Source organism: Micromys minutus, assembly GCF_963924665.1.
Source record: "Micromys minutus genome assembly, chromosome: 1".
In the NCBI taxonomy this organism is placed as follows: domain Eukaryota; kingdom Metazoa; phylum Chordata; class Mammalia; order Rodentia; family Muridae; genus Micromys; species Micromys minutus.
In genome coordinates this window covers 116,977,704-116,993,886 of record NC_137969.1, presented here as the reverse complement: position 1 = coordinate 116,993,886, position 16,183 = coordinate 116,977,704, and the positions used below count along the sequence as shown (strand labels likewise).

Sequence of the window (16,183 nt, the reverse complement as noted above, 5' to 3'; positions counted from 1 at the left end):
CTTGAACTCAGAGACCCATCGACCTCTGCCTTTAGTGCTGGCACTAAAGGTATGCACCACCACTGCTAGGCTTAGTTCTAATATTCTAATCCACTCACAAGCTGGTTTTGTAACAAGGGCTGAATTCTGAATTCCATGTGTGTGTTTTTTTTTTTTTTTTTTCTTTTTCCTTCTTGTGGCTGGATCTCTAGACCTGTCAGAGCATGTGCCTGCCTACTAAGCTCTCCCTTCAACCACTGCTGGATTCTTCGTTCAGGATTCAGCAAAGCCTTTGCATGAACACCACAGCCTACAGAAGCCATCAATATCCTGATTTTTTTTTTTTTAAATAACAGGTTAGTGGTTCAGAATACCTAAAAGAGAAAGAGTACTTCACAGAATGAAATAAGTATAAAGTTCTCCAAAGTTTAAGAAAATCAGAGAGTTACTTAAAATGCTCTATAATTCATACCAACTTAGCTCAAGGTCAAGTTCTGAATATTTGGCTCTACACTTCTAAAATTGATTCCTGGCATCCACATAAAAGTGGAAAGAAAACCAGTTCTAGAATGTTGCCATCTGATCTCTATACATGCATTGTGGAATCTGTATGTCACCTTCCCCAATACAAACATAGGCACACACACATGTACACAAATAAAAATGTCAAAAATCTCATTTCAACTTTTAGATATACCTTTGACATGACAACACCATGATGCCTTTCTATTTTTTCTCTCTTTGGCATAGGGTGTTACTGGCCCTAAAAGAAGACACTTCACAGGTTCAGAACCACAAAGATGTTTCTGCATAGGTAGTTTCGTTCCCAGTTCTGTTACTTTATTTCAAATGATCAGTTTTGGGTAGGTCAACACAATCCAGATGATCCCTTACATTGTGGGAGGACTAACTACCAGCTATTTTAATCTGTGATTTACATCATTTCTCTTTTCCCCTTTTAATGTATTTAAGTCTGGTGACTAAGAAAAAACATTTATCATTAAGCACAGTGTGATGAGCAGCTTCTTGAATATTTCAAATAAAAATGTGCAGTGCTATAATGAAAAAGCTGGCCAGCCCCCAAACAACTCATGTCAACAGATGATCCTCAAAGGGAGATGTTGTCGGAAATTAATACTCACATGGAACATAATACATGCACTCTGTGAAGGGAGCTGCATGTTAAAAGGATGCAAGCCACAATCCTAGCCTCCAGCACTTGAATGTTCACATCCATGTTAGAATCCAATGACCTGACCAGCTAATATATGACCTCCTATTTGTCATTTTTCATCAGTATTCGAAGTGTGGATTATCTGCCTATCAAAATCCAAGTCAAGTAGCACAATGACAAGATAGTTCAACTCTTTGAAGTGATCTTCTTAGAGTAAATGCCCAACCTCCAACTGCCCTCAGTACTAGGTAGTTCAAATTGTCAACTTGCTACAACCTAAAACTACCCAGGCAGGGGTCTTACTGAAGAATTACCTGTATGAGGTTAGTCTGTGGGCATGTTTATGGGAAAGTGTCTTGATTATTAACTGAGATGGAAACATCCACCTTTAATGTGGGTGGCACCATTTCATGGGCTGTGTGCTGAACTGTTTAAGAGAAGAGAGCTAGCTGGGTCCAAGTGAGCAGAGACATGCATACAATCTCTTTGCTCTTGACTGTGGATGAGATGGCTAGCTGCTTGAGTTCTTCTCAAGGTAAACCTTTCTGACATGGTTATCTGCTTATTTCTAGGGAATAAGTCTCACAGTTCACCAGCTAATATCCACAGCTAACAATGTGGGCTACAGAGCATGACCTTCTGTGTAAGATGCTGTCACATGTTTTAGGTGGGTGTGGGGGATACTGAGGATACTAAGCGCAAGGAAAGTTAATGAGAAGTTCCCAGAATAAGGCAAAGGAACATAATATGAATGCTAAGAATGAACAAACCAAATTGCTTAGGTTAAAATGGAAGGAATGTCGCAGAGTTGAGTGTAAACAACTTGACAAGACTTCCTGGATTTTAACAGCTAGCAGACAATGCTAAAATATCTACTTACCAATCTCCAACTCCAAGGTCAGAGAAGACAATATTTTAGAGGAGAAAAACCGTGAAGCAGATGATAGTGAGTGGCAGATATGTGTTCAGCTATGCATATTCTAATCCTCAAAGAAAGAGGCTACTTCTTCACATGACTGCCCAAAAGCATTAATAATCCACAGCTCAGCATGTGAACTGTGATTACAACCATGAGGTGTACGGAGCTGACATGCCTTATAAAAATGATCTCTGGCTCAGAAAAGTTAAAAAGGTCATCTTATCTCTCAACACTGTCAAATGTTCCTACATACAGTTCAAATATTGAGCCAGTCTTACAGAAAGACAAGCAGCTAAGAGCCTTAGAGGGAAAGAGCTGTTGAGATAAACACCAAGAGTAAGTGGAATAATTGAGTTTAATTGTTTCAAAAGGAAGCAATGACAACTGAAGGGCTGTAGAACAAGGGGGTTGCTACAAGAAAACACACCTTGGGGACTATTGCAAAGTTTCTGAATTCTGGGGTAGCTATCAATACAACCTACAATACTTCTGTATAAAATCCTCTCATTTCTTTCCACTACCTAGACATTACAGCCAAATAGGTTATCAAGGACTCAAGGCCACCTGGGCCATCGCTCCCACTCGTTTTAGCACCTTCTGTATTGATAAATCACAGACATGTGGGAAGGCTTGCCTTTTCCTCAGTTCTCTCCTTGAGGCGATCTAGCTATAAGTGGTCTTTTTTTTTTTTTTTTTTTTTTTTTGTCCCCAGACTTCACTCATTTCTAAAGATCTAAGTCAGTTAGAAACAAATATGACAGAGGATACATATCCTACTTGAATAAACAGCACACATTAAGCCAAGCAAAACAACAAAGACAATGGTAAATCAGTCAGCAGAGGCATGGACCAGTACTTTACAGAAGGGTACACAGAGACTAAATCTAGGACAGAGCTTTATGAATGGCCAGCCCTAAGAAACATTCGAGAAATGCATGAAGTACTACTTCTTTGGTCTTAGATAACAACATTTTTAGAAAATGTTGGGAACATGAGCTGGGACTGTAGCATAATAGTGAGTATACTACCCCCCACGTTTAATCTCCAAACTCCACCTCTGGTGATCTATCACATGGGAATGATCTAGAAAAAGTTAGATGTAGAATACTCATTACAGATAAACCTTCATCATAAATAGGAAAAAAAATACATGTTCAACATTGGAGAAGCAGCTACATAAATTAAGACACTATGCTTTTGAGATCAATATTTTCAAAAAGAAGTCAGAGGTTTAAAAAGTGTGATGTGAAAATCCCCCCTTAGGCAACCAGGTCTTTACATATAATCAAAGGTCTTTACAAGCTCAGTTTCTTATGCAGTTTGCCAGAGAGTCAAGATCCTAGAGATACTACTAACACCAGGACAACAGACAAGTATTGTGTTCAGCAGGGTCCAGAAATAGGGCTTCAGAGCTCAGGAGAGATACAGGCTGGTGATGAGAGACAACCACAGGGCCAGAAGAGCTTTCCCAGGAAAAGCAACAGGTAAGAGAAGCTGGACAGAGTGGCACAGATGACCTACAGATATAGAACAGGCAGCGGACAAAAGAAGAGTGAAGGAGGGAAAGGTCAGGAGGCAGGCAGGAAAGCTAGAACGAGGCATGGGAGACAAGGCAAGCTTTCCAGAGATTCCAATAGTCCAACAGTGACATCCATAGGAGAAAGACCATCTGAATGAAGGAAAGAGAGTAGCAAACTCTTAACTCTGGAAGCACATTTATGACCAATAATTAGGACTAGAAAGAAATTCATGACACAACTAAGAAAATGTTTTTAATAATAATATAATATGTAAAATCTTTGGAATATACACAGTCATACTTACACGAGCATCGATGACAAATGTTCTATTAATAAAATACTAAATTCAACAAACAACTCTTACATTTTTGTTTTCTCATAATTCCCTACGAGAAAATAGAGAACAATGTATTTGAAATTAGAAAATTAAAAAAAGATCAAGTGGAATTAGGTAAGACAACTACTTTAAAAAAATAATGTAATAATGTCTTTCTTATATATCAGAGAAAACAATTACATGTAAAACGTGAGGAAGTTTGGAGTGTGAAAACTGATTTCAGAATCAGTGTGAATACAGTTCAGAACTGGCAGGTGTGTCAGCTGCAGGTGAACACAGAGAATCCAGGTGCACAGTAACACTTGGATGCAGTTTTGAAAGCAGAAATAACAATAGGGCAAAGAAGAGACTCTCTAGGACTCAAAAGATGGAGCTATAAATGTTTCCCTCCACAGTCACTCAGCTTCCTCTGAAGGATTTTAAGTACTAACGCAAGCAGCCGGAAAACACACAAGCAATTGAACAAACCCAACCTCTAAAACGTTACAGCCAAGTCGTGAAACAATAAAACTGCTCTGCAAATATGAAAAGTCATGTGCAAACCAGAGCATATTCGGAATAATGTGACTTAACAATTTCCTAGAAGTGCAATTTTTGGGTGAGGCTCTATAGGGATGCTAGAAAATAACATTCTCGTTTTCAAAATCAACAGACTAGAAGTGAGCTGGCACAGCATCTTGTAGCAGGTGCTCATTTCCATCTCTGGGGAAGAGCTGAGGTGCATTTCTGTCTTGGCATCCTTCACAATGCTTAAAAGCACTTAAACTCTTCAAACTTAAACTTCTCCTTATCACTTGGGTCTGTTGTTATCGATTTTGTGGCCAACAAGATTTTCCAAAGTGTTAGCCAAGTGAGCCCAGTAAAGGCTACTTTTGAAATGGGTCTGCCACGTGGAACCCAGGCCTATGGGCCAGGTGGAGAGGCGCAGGAGGAGCAGGTTTACTGTTCTCTCACAGCTGTAACCCCACAGGTGGTAGCTGAGCTATCCTATCCGAAGCTCCTCTCATTTGTCCTCAGACTAGGAAAAGATCCCGTTTCCTCTGCAGAGTCCTGTGAGCTGCCTTTATGAGGGAGTAAACGGAACACTCTAGTAATTCCTTTATGTCTACACATGTTTCTTTAGTAATTGGCTGCATTTCTTTACTAGTATTTTGATAAAGGCTCCGTGGTTAGGAGTGGGATTTCCTGTCTCTACCTCACCATCTTCTAGTAGAGACCTTGACACAGTACCAAAAAGTAACCTTAAGCTTTTATTATGTAACAGGCCTAAACACTAGATAGCAGAATATATTTATTTTTTTATTTCAAAATTATAGTCTAAGCTAGCACATCTAAGACATGACCTTTAAAGTATTTAACATTTATGGAGAATAAGTACCTACAGCAGACTGTTTAATGAATTATGGAGTTTTCACTTTATGGGAGAAAAACAATCTAATGAGCAATGGAAATCTCCCCTGGTCAATGAACTGGAAAATTCATTAAAATGGGCCATCAGGCTGAAACGCCTTCCCTTTTATCCTTTTTATTGCCTTTAGTTACCAACCACAGGCACTGACAATAAATGAGTAAAGAAAAACAGGGAGCTTGTTAGAAACTTATAGTTCAGTGTTTATCAAGGATAACTTACAGGGTGGCAGAATGCAGAACAACCTCCTCCTCCTCTAAGGCTAGATAGCAGAATAATTCAAACAAAGAGAATCTGTAGAAGTAAAACTGACCAACCACACCGCAAATCTAATCTGTACAAAATACCACAGGGATATAGTCAGCACCTCCTCTTGCAGGACTGTGAAGGGTAACCAAAGGCCCTGGAGTGTATGAAGACTAAACAGTGTGGTCAAAGTCTACGTGAATGTTCCCAGTGTCCTGGCTTTGAAAGGGCTGCAGGAGACAAGCTAAGCATCTGTTCTCTTAGCTCTTGAATACTGAGGGCCAGGCTGTGCTCAGTGGCAGACTACATGCTTGGGTACATAGGGTCCTGGGTTCACTCCTGAGCTCCCATCTAACTAACAGATTGGAGATGAAAGGCTCTCAATTTCATTTGTAGATTTTTGCAAAGACACATTAATTCCTGGATTTACACACAGAATCTATCCTCTAGGAAAGACATCTCTTGTTCAGTCATCTCCAAGGTCCACCAACTTACAACCACCACTGGAAACTGAACACCACCAGAAGCTGAACATGAGGGTGCACACTGGTAATCCCTGTACTGGGGAAGCTGAGGCAGGAAGACACAGATCTTGAGACCAGACCAGCCTAAATTGCAAGACCCGGTCTCAAATAACCAAATGAAACCAAACGAAACAAAACCAAAAGGACCTGTTCCTCTCTTGAGAACGAGGAGGACATAACGTCATGTTCCACACATGGAGATGGTTGTTTTCACTGGATACTGTTCTGACATCTACCAGTTGCCTGCCCACTGACAATGCAAATATCTATTTATGTGTTTCTTGGAAGTTGGTCAAAATACTTCATATATTACATTATTCCATAATTTATGCATCATCTACCATGTGCCTTCTTAAGTAGTTGAAGAAAACCAAGCAAATATTTGTATTTCCCCAGCCACATAAACCGGTTATGGTATTTCACACCTACAACAGCAACACTGGGGAAAGAAAGGCAGGAGCAGCAAACTTGCATTATCTTTGATATACAGCAAGTTTGAGCCCACCATGGGCTGAGACCCTACCTTAAAAACAAAACACACACACACACACACACACACACACACACACACACAACCCAGTAATACCTCAACCTCTCACGACCAAATTACTATTTTCCCCCACTCATAGTAATGGTATCTAGGCAACACTGAATGGCATTTGGTAGCTATCTGCCAAAGCAGACAATGTACATGGTAGGTCAAATAAAACCAGTCTTGTTGTGCTACAACTTTTCCAATGGGAAAAGAGCTTGTTTTCAGAATACATCATGATTACATGGGTCTGGCCATAGGCAGTCACTGCAACCTTCCAGGAGTCTGCAGTTAGCACGGTGAGCCCCCAGGTCTGCTTACCTGTGCTGCTCAGTTCTTGGAAAGTATCTTAGGCTATGGGTGATGTGATTTTCAAAGGTCATAACACTTTTTAGACACCCAGGAACATGTTTTGTTAAGGCAGAAGACATAGAAGAAACAGTGATGTTACAAAGAAGACAGTCAGTGTGACATGTTAAGAAGGGGAGGGGGTGGATTCACTAACTGTGAAGAAAATCCTATGTGGGGCTTATGTTGTAAGTGGCAAAGTCTAAGGGAGTTTATTATTATATAATAATAATAATAATTTATTATTATCATTCCCACAAATGCATTCCAGTATTAAAAACCCCAAGGAAGTTCAGGAGATGGCTCTGAGGATGAAATGTCATGTAACCGTGAGGACCCGGGTCTCAATGTCAGCTCCCATGTGAAAGCTGGGTTTGTCTGTAACCCTGTGCAGAACGGAGGGTGGAGACAGATGCTCCATGGAATTCAATGGCTAGCTAGTCTTGGCTAAGCAGTAAGCTCTGGGTTCAGTGTTAGACCTTTCCTTAAAACATAAGATCAGAGGGTGGGTGAGAGGTCTCAGAGCTAACAGTGCATGTTATACAGGTATAAGGACCTGCATTTGAATTTCTAGTACCTACATCACATACAGGCATGAGCATGCAGACCTGTGACCCACATCGTCAGGGTGCAAACAGGTAGTGGAAATAGAGATTTTTATGCTTGGAATGATAAATGTGGCTCATACACTTATGTATTTGAATACTTGGTCCCTAGTTGGTAGTGCCATTTGGGAAGAGTATGAGATAGTTATGACATAACCGTAAAAATTTTACTTCCTGGACAGTAGCTCAAACGATTGAATTATATATGAATTTATTTTATAATTTACTTCAAGATATCAAACCAAAGCTATTTTTTTTAAAAAGCCAAGATAACAAATAAAGAAACACAACCTCACAATAAATGGTCTACCACATAATAGTCTCTTAAATAAAACCTCTATGGAATGTAACTGGAAGGTGTGCAGTTCTTAGAAGCCTTGTGCTCTGTCCATAAATTCTATAGAATAAGGCAAAGGATTGGCCTTCAGCTAAGTCTAGGTTTTCCACACAGTTTAGCAATTTCTATTCACTGCTATTTGGACGATGTCAACTAAAGAGAATGTTATTTGTGGAGTTCCACCAAAAAAGGCACATTGTCTACACAGACCTTTCATTATGCCAACTATACTCTGTGGGAGGACTTGAAGTGTGGCTCCTTGCAAACTGATCCATTACTGTGGCACACTATTAGCCAGTATCACAGAGATACACGAAACGTCCTGTCAGGCTGCCAGGTAGTTATCTCTGATAGTTACCCTGGATGATGAGGGGCCCTCATACATGAGGCGGTCCCGAACATCTACCACTCGGTGATATCCCAGCATTTTAGTCTGTGAGATGATAAAACTATCTCTTTGCTTATTTCTCAGAAAGCACCCAGTTGTTATGTGAGCCCTGGCCATGTTTATGTGGAAGATGTTAACCTTTAAAGAAACAATGGTAAGAGGATGAGTTACAATTCCTCTCAGCAACTGGCTGCTCCCGTGGTAGTCACTAACTCACATACCAAGCGCCACTCTCTCTGGGAGCTGCTCCTAGTGTCAACTCTTCTGTCTTCTAAACAGCCTGCATGCTTGCAAACCTCACTCCAGGTCATACTTTGGTTTTCCTTTCTTTATTTTCTAGATGTTTTCATTTAAAATACTCACTTACAATACTGATTCCTTGGTAAAGAAAAAGCAAATTAAGCTAAGGCAAGAGCAAAGTCACCTCCAGGTTCATAAGACAAGATGGGAGTTTCCCTTCTTTCTTCCTTTTTCTTTTTCTTCCAGAACTAGGAAACTGAACTCAGAACCTCAAATAAACTGAAAAAAAAAAAAAGTCACAGCACTATATCCCCAGCCCTGTAAAGCTTACTAAGAATTTAGAACAAAATGAAATAGTGGTACCATTCCAGACTATGTCCAAGGAAGTTTACTCCAACATAGCAAATGACAGTGTTAAGGTAAACTGAGGCTACTCAAGAAATACCTGCAGGGTAAATCTATCTATATTCATGGTACAAAATTATTTCTTCATCAGAGAATTTGTATTTAATAAGACATCAATGATTATCTAAACTCCTACGTATAAGATACATAGGTTGTCAACAAGCAAATTTCTGAGTACATAAAGGAATATTCAGGGGCTTCATAAACTCTCCATATTTTATTCAACCAAATTGACTTGTTTTCCCCCTTACAAAAGCAAATGATTTAAGTAATTTAATTTAGAGAGAGCAGTGAAGTGAATGCAGATCTTTGAAGAACAATAAAATGTTAATTTTATGATCCTATTTATTTGCCATAGTTTTTGCATGATAGGAAAGAAATTCAAATTTTGACCTAGGGTTAATCCTTAATATTCCAAGTAGTAGAGAAGTAATCTGTTAGATTTATGATTTTTATTAGCAAATTCAACATTTTCCATATAAACAGAGCAACTTCTCAGACAAACGTTATCCACAATCCCATACTAGTTCCTTGAGTTGCCTTGTCTTCTGCATGTGTTCATTTGAGTACAGGCTATTCAAACTTTCTTGACAAATTTTAGTTCTTCTGGGAAGAACTGTGCCTCTCAATCATTTGTGCTTCTTTTTACAGTCAGACTAGGGACAGAGCAGGGATAGAGCAGGGCATGCTGGCTGTAGCAGGGCTGCCTGACACAATCAGGAGCTGGTGCTGAGTGACTAACAGGAATTACTACAAAGCCCAATAGAAACTGATGGGTAACTAAGCTCATCACTGTGAGGACAGAAAGCCAGCCAGTGAAGGGAATGTCTAAGAGGGACTCCATGAAAAATAAAGAACTTATGACCTCAGACAAAGTCAGGAGAATCTGTAGGGCTTCCAGGTTAAGCCATGAGTATGTGGAACATGAGGAAAGTCCAGAGGTCCAAGCTTACTGGGAAGGCACAGTAGATTTGATAGAAAAAGAGGCATCGAGGAACAAGGTCAGCAAACTGGGGTGGCCATGAGACAGGGGCTCCTATTGTCTTCTAAGGGAAGGCCAGAAGGTGACATTATACCAAATGAGGCCAAGACAAAGGTAAATGAGGATCCTTAAGCTACCCTGTGGTGGAATGGGGAAGAAGAGACTATCAAGGCAGAGGCTGTATAGATCATTCCTTGCCAGCATCCCAACAGCATAGGCCACATGTGGTTTTAGAGGCTCTTAGAGAGTAAGGCCACGCTCCAACAAAACCTGGCTTTCTGCTTCCAGCTTCACTGGATGCAGTTCCTCTCAATATCCGCATTGGCCCCATAGGGGTAGAACCCAGCACAGGTAGACAGAAGTTTCTGGAGAATAGCTCAGCCCCTTATCAGGGAAGAAGCTCACATTGCTGGAGCCAGTCAGACAGAGGCTGCACTCCCGTCCAAAACCGCTTTTCTCCAGTGAGGTCAACAGTTCACTGTTGGCTGCTCTTCAAAACTCCACATGGTTCTTCTAAGGCAGGCCCGGCCAGTATTCTACCACTGAATGTGCTCCTCTCCCAGCACATTAATGTTCCCAGCTTGAGTCTGCTCTTGTATTCTTCTCTGCTAAGATCTGGCCTCTTACCTGTCCACTTCTTAGTCTCCTATTACAACTACACAATGCAGAAACATTTTTCATTAACACGACTCCCACCTCTTTGCTGGTATTTTGGAATATGGCAATGTAACCAAGCCAATTTATTTTCTATTTATGAAATGACACCCTTTGTGATAATACTGCCGTTGGGTATAGATAAACAATTCAAAACATTTACTTAGGAACTCTTATACAAGAAGAACAGCTGGGAGCAATATCTATTAAACTATCAACTATGAAGTGACAGCTTTAGTTATGCTTTACCCTCTCTCTTTAAAAGGTGAATGCAGGAAGAGCTGTTTGGCGATGGGAGATCCAGAGCTGAGATGTCCCTGACAACAGTATCCAGGGGTCTGATGCTTCGCACAGATGGAGCTGTGAGCCTCTAGGCTGTTATGGTCAATATAGCTCTATGACCAAGGCCAAGGCAATGTAAAAAAGGCAGTTATTTAGGATTCTGACATGTACTTCAAAGTTGAGGGATAGTAAGTACAGTCAGCCCTCCAAATCTGGAAGGTTCTGTATCCAGAGATTCAATTAACCAGAAACAAAACTGTATGATAAAAAACAAATCAAAACAATCAAACAAACAAAGCAAAACAGTACATGGAGTGAACATGTATGTCTTTTCTTTGTTATCTCCTCAAAAATACAGTGACCGCAATTTCCACTGCATTTATGCAATTTGCTATAAGGGTCTTGAGCATTTAGGGATTTGGGCATTCAAGACGAGTCCTATGGCCAGTCGCCCATGAACACACAAGGAAAACTGCACACAAAGAGATTCAGTGACACCAAACATGGCTCCAGAGAAGGGTGTCTCAAGCTTGTTTTCTTCCAGCCAGGGACCTTGTCAGTGTATCTCTTTCACAGAGAAGAGCATTTCTTGCACATAGAAACTACCCAAAGAAGAGAGAGCCAGGGATAAATATTTGAAGCACATTTTTCTCTAGGCTAACAAATGAATTTATAGAATTTAAAACAGGTTACGCTGCAAGGTGTACCTCTTCCCTCTGTTCCAAAAGAAGAGAGGAAAAATATAGAGGACAGAGCCAAAAGGAAGCATTCGATTCATCCTTACTCCCTAAGGTTAGGAGAATGCAGGGTAGCAATTCCCTTTGAAGAGGTGGTGGATTAATACTAATTCCTATGGAAATGTGACTGTGACAGCAAGCAGAGGTTAGGAAACAAGAAACAACTTCTGCATTTCAGTTTTCTAATTAATTACAACAAGGAAGCCGACTTCCCACACATTACCTTTCAGACCTGCTCTTCTAGCCTTTAAAAACTGACCATGAAACCAACAGCAGCGTGTCTTGACAAACGTGCACCATTGTTAAGACCTTGTGAAGGATAAGGGCTCCTTTTCTCAAACCAGAGTTTGCTCATCAGCTGAGCTGCCTCAGCTGTTTCAGGTGTTCTAACCCCATCCCTTGGCTTCCACCTTTTACAACAAGGTTTTCAAGGGAGGGGGTTGAGCATGGTAAGCATATGCCCTACTACTAAGTTCCACTCCAGCACCAAAAAACAATGTCTAAGGATATTTCCTACACATCTGGTTTCCTGAATTTAGTCTACTTAAAGCACAAACCCTACTGGCATGACACTTCTGTCCTTCCTTTAGTGGCAGACCAAATCTGAAGGACTCGGGAAAGGTGAGCTGAAGGACTTCAAGTAGGGATGTTGAGAAAGGGGGAGAGACCACTGTCTGGGACAGCTGGTCATGTCAGTAACATAGGAAGACTCATTTCTAACCCTAAGCCCCTCCCTCTGGGTGAGCAGCTCCGTACTGGCTTCAGACAGAGAACTGAAAATTTTCGGGTAGCATGAGGCACCCAGAAAGCCACCGTGACAATGGCAGTGTGATAAAATGTGATGGTATGGGACTTGGGAGATGGTCAGTCAGTAATGTGCCTGTTGTGTGAACATGAAGTCTTGAGTTCAGATCCCTGGCTCTCACATAAAAGTCAAACATGGTGGCCTGTGCCTCTAACTCCAACACTGGGATATTTGGTGTTAGAGCCCCTATACTTACTGGCCAAACAGCCTAGGAAAAATGAGTTCTAAATTCAGTGAGGGGAAGGAGAAAGGTATATATATATATATACACACACACACACATATATATGTATATGTATATATATATATATATATATATATATATATATATATATATATAGAGAGAGAGAGAGAGAGAGAGAGAGAGAGAGCGAGCCTCAAAACAATAAGGTGGTATTAATGACTTTAATATCAGCAATAGGGAGACACAGGCAGGTGGATCTCTCTGAGTTCTAGGCAAATTTGGTCTATATAGCAAGTTCTAGGCCAGCTGGAGCTACATACACAGGGAGACCCTGTCTCCAAATAACAACGAGAACATCAAAATAAATGAGTAAACATAAAAATTAGATGGGAAGTCTAGAGGAAGATACTCAAAGGTGACATGCTCATTACAGTCTGAAAGGTGGCATTGTAGCAGAAAGGAGCACTGGGGGAAATAATACTGCACAAGGCTGCACAGAGTGTCTGAACATCAGGGACAACATCTTAAGAGGAATTCCTAGATTGCTACATCCTGTGTTTGCCCCAAGTAGCCGCCTGTGCTGGGGTGATGGTGAACAGAGAGGTCTTGATATCCTAGAGCCGCCATCAGCCTGGTTAGGGAAGTGTAGAGAATGCCACACCGAAGCTGCTATGTCCCTATGGACAAGTACACAGGGCTAGGAATGACCACTGCTGCAGGGCCAGGCTAAGAGGGAGGTAAGGGGGAAGGGAGATCCTTGTCTTAGGTGGGGTTGCTACTGCTTTGATAAATTACCACAACCATAAGCAAGTTGGGAGGTTTGGGTTTATTTTATCTTACAATTATTAGGTAACACTCTATCTACCACTGAAAGGAGTTAGGGTGGGAACTCAAGGCAGAAACCCAGGGGCAGGAGCTGATAAAGAAGTACTGGAGAAACATGCTTATGAGGCTTGCCGAGCCTGTTTCTTATAACACCTAGGACCACCAGTTTAGGAGTGGCACCACCCACAGAAATCTGGGCCCTTCTATATCAATCATCAATTATGACAACGCTCCATAGATTTGCCCAAAGGCCAATTTGGTGGGTCATTTGTTTCAACTGGAGTTCTGTCATATGACTCTAGGTTGGGTCAAATTGACATAAAACTAGCTAGCCTAGTCCAGAACCAACAACACCCTGGTCATGGGTCTGAGAAAAGGCCATGGCTCTGAGCATCCTAAGTGAGAAGGGGCACGCCACAATGAAGTAGAGGTGCTCAGGCCTAAGGAGGGAGGGATATGGGACTTTATCCCAAGAGCAAGAAGACCTAAAGCTGTGACGTTTTAGTACGGAACAATGTGTACAGGGGGTTGCAGAGCTTTCTCTGAAATGATCTATTAGTGGAATTCTAAATGATATGCAGGGGTTGGCTAATGGGAACAGGATTATAGGAACCAATACATGATCACACAAACATGAAGTGTTTTTGAGAATATGTAAGGGGTGTGTTAGGGCTGATGAGTAGGAGAGAAGGCAGAAGAGTAACCGGCATGAGACTTTTCCATGAAGTAATTTCCAAAAGCTACAGAGAGCCTGTGAAATAAAGGGAAGGGAGATTGGAGTTTTGGGTTCAAATTCAAGTCTTTTCTGCTTTTCATAATGTTTTAGCAGAACTTATCTGGAAACTGCACATAGCTAAGTGTACACTACACAGATGAAGAGGTTGCCAGTGTAGTTTGGAAACCTCCCAGCAAGGAGGGCAGGCAGAGAGGGCTGGATGGCAGCATATTTAGGTGAGAAGTCAGAATGGGCTGGCTGAGGTGGTGAGCAAGAGTGAGGGAATGCGCCTGAGAAGGGTCCTGGGAGACTGGGGTTAAGCACCTGGGGTTAGGAAGGAATCCTGTTTGAGTAAATGCTCTCGCCAGCTCTGTGTGACAGGATTGGTGTGGTCAGGGGTGCAGGCATAACTAGCAGACCAAGTCAGAGGCAGAGGCTGGCTGTTGGGGACAAAACTGTGGGTGGGCAGAACATTAGCACAGAAGACTGCTAGTTAAAGAGGAGCTCTAGGTTACTATTCACCCACTGGGGCTTTTCTTCCTTCCAGGGTCAAGCTCAGGGCCAATGAGCGGACAGAAAGCTTCACCAGGTCCTTCAGTATTCAAGCCCGGCGGCCCTGCACAGTGCTGCAACAGATCTATCTGCTCCAGCAGGGGAAAGATCAGGCCTTCTGGACTCCATGTCTCTCTAGTGCTCATAACTAACCTGCTGAACTAATAAGAGATGACTAGACAGCACTGGGCCAGTGGCTGTGTCTGCCTCGAACCTGTCTGTGAGGGAATACTTCCTTATTTAATCTTGCATTTTGTTCAGTCAAAGATAAGGATAATTTCAGATCAAACATTTCTGCCTACAGAAATGTTTATTTTTTATTTTTTATTTTTTGTAAATCAGGATGATTCTCAGTCATTGGATGTGGGGAGAGATAATTATTTAAGAAAAATGGTGGCACAGATAGACAGAAAAAAGATCATATTAAGTCATTAAATGAGTAGAGTAAGGAGTGATGTTCAACAATTATAATGAATTGATAGGGGCTGGAGAGATGGCTCAGAGGTTAAGAGCAATGACTGATCTTCAAGAGGTCCTGAGTTCAATTCCCAGCAACCACATGGTGGCTCGAAACCATCTGTAATGAGGTCTAATGCCCTCTTCTGGTGTGTCTGAGGACAGCTGCAGTGTGCTTAAATATATATTAAATAAATAAATCTTTAAAAAAAAGAAAGATGAATTGATAATATAAGCTGAATAAACCAAGCTAACGAGACAAACACATTTCAAAAATCACCCCAGGAATAAAAGACTACATAAAAGGATAATACATTAACCTCGCTGATTGTGGCAGCAGCCATTAATTAAATAAAACAAATAATTACCTGAGATCAGATCAATCAAATCAAAGAGAACTGGTGAATATTAACAGGAAAAATTCGAACACTACCACATATAAGACACAATTAGAGAAAGAGCGGTGAGAGAAGGTAGGTAGAAAGGGCTGGGAATGTATGGCATGGACTACCCTTTGTCCTTAGTGACACTTGCATGGTGCCATTGTTGAGGATTGTGAAAGGCAGTCTATTTTCTGTGATTTTGTTTCAGTCGCTTGTAAACAAATAATATTCCCCCGGGACAATGCAGAATACTTTTACAACACTTTACAAGCCTCCTAGTTACTTGGAGTAGCATATTTTGGTCTTTGGTTCTTTACTCTACCTGTATTTTCTTTTCGCTTTGATTCTTTCATTTGTTATATTACTTTAAAAATGCTAAGCCGAAGTAAAGATAGAATAAATACAATTGAAAATACTTTCAAAGGCGAACAAACAAACAAAACCCCAGCAATGACACATGTAGGTCTCATGTAGACACATGTAGGTTTCGAGTAGTCAGACTCGGGCTTGAATTCTGCTGTGTAGACAAGAATGGCCTTGAACTTCTGACCCTCCTGCCTTCACCTGGTAAGTGCTGAAATTATAAGGAGGTCACACTGCTGTCTCTGTCCTTATAAAACGTGGTGCTGGGGATCAAAACTAGGAT

At 41.1% G+C, this 16,183-nt stretch overlaps 1 protein-coding gene across 1 annotated transcript in view; it reads right to left on the bottom strand.

Annotated features, from left to right (window-relative positions):
- The window catches only part of LYRM4 (LYR motif containing 4), a 121,374-nt gene that overhangs the window by 99,006 nt on the left and 6,185 nt on the right, over positions 1 to 16,183 (bottom strand). The window lies entirely within an intron of this gene.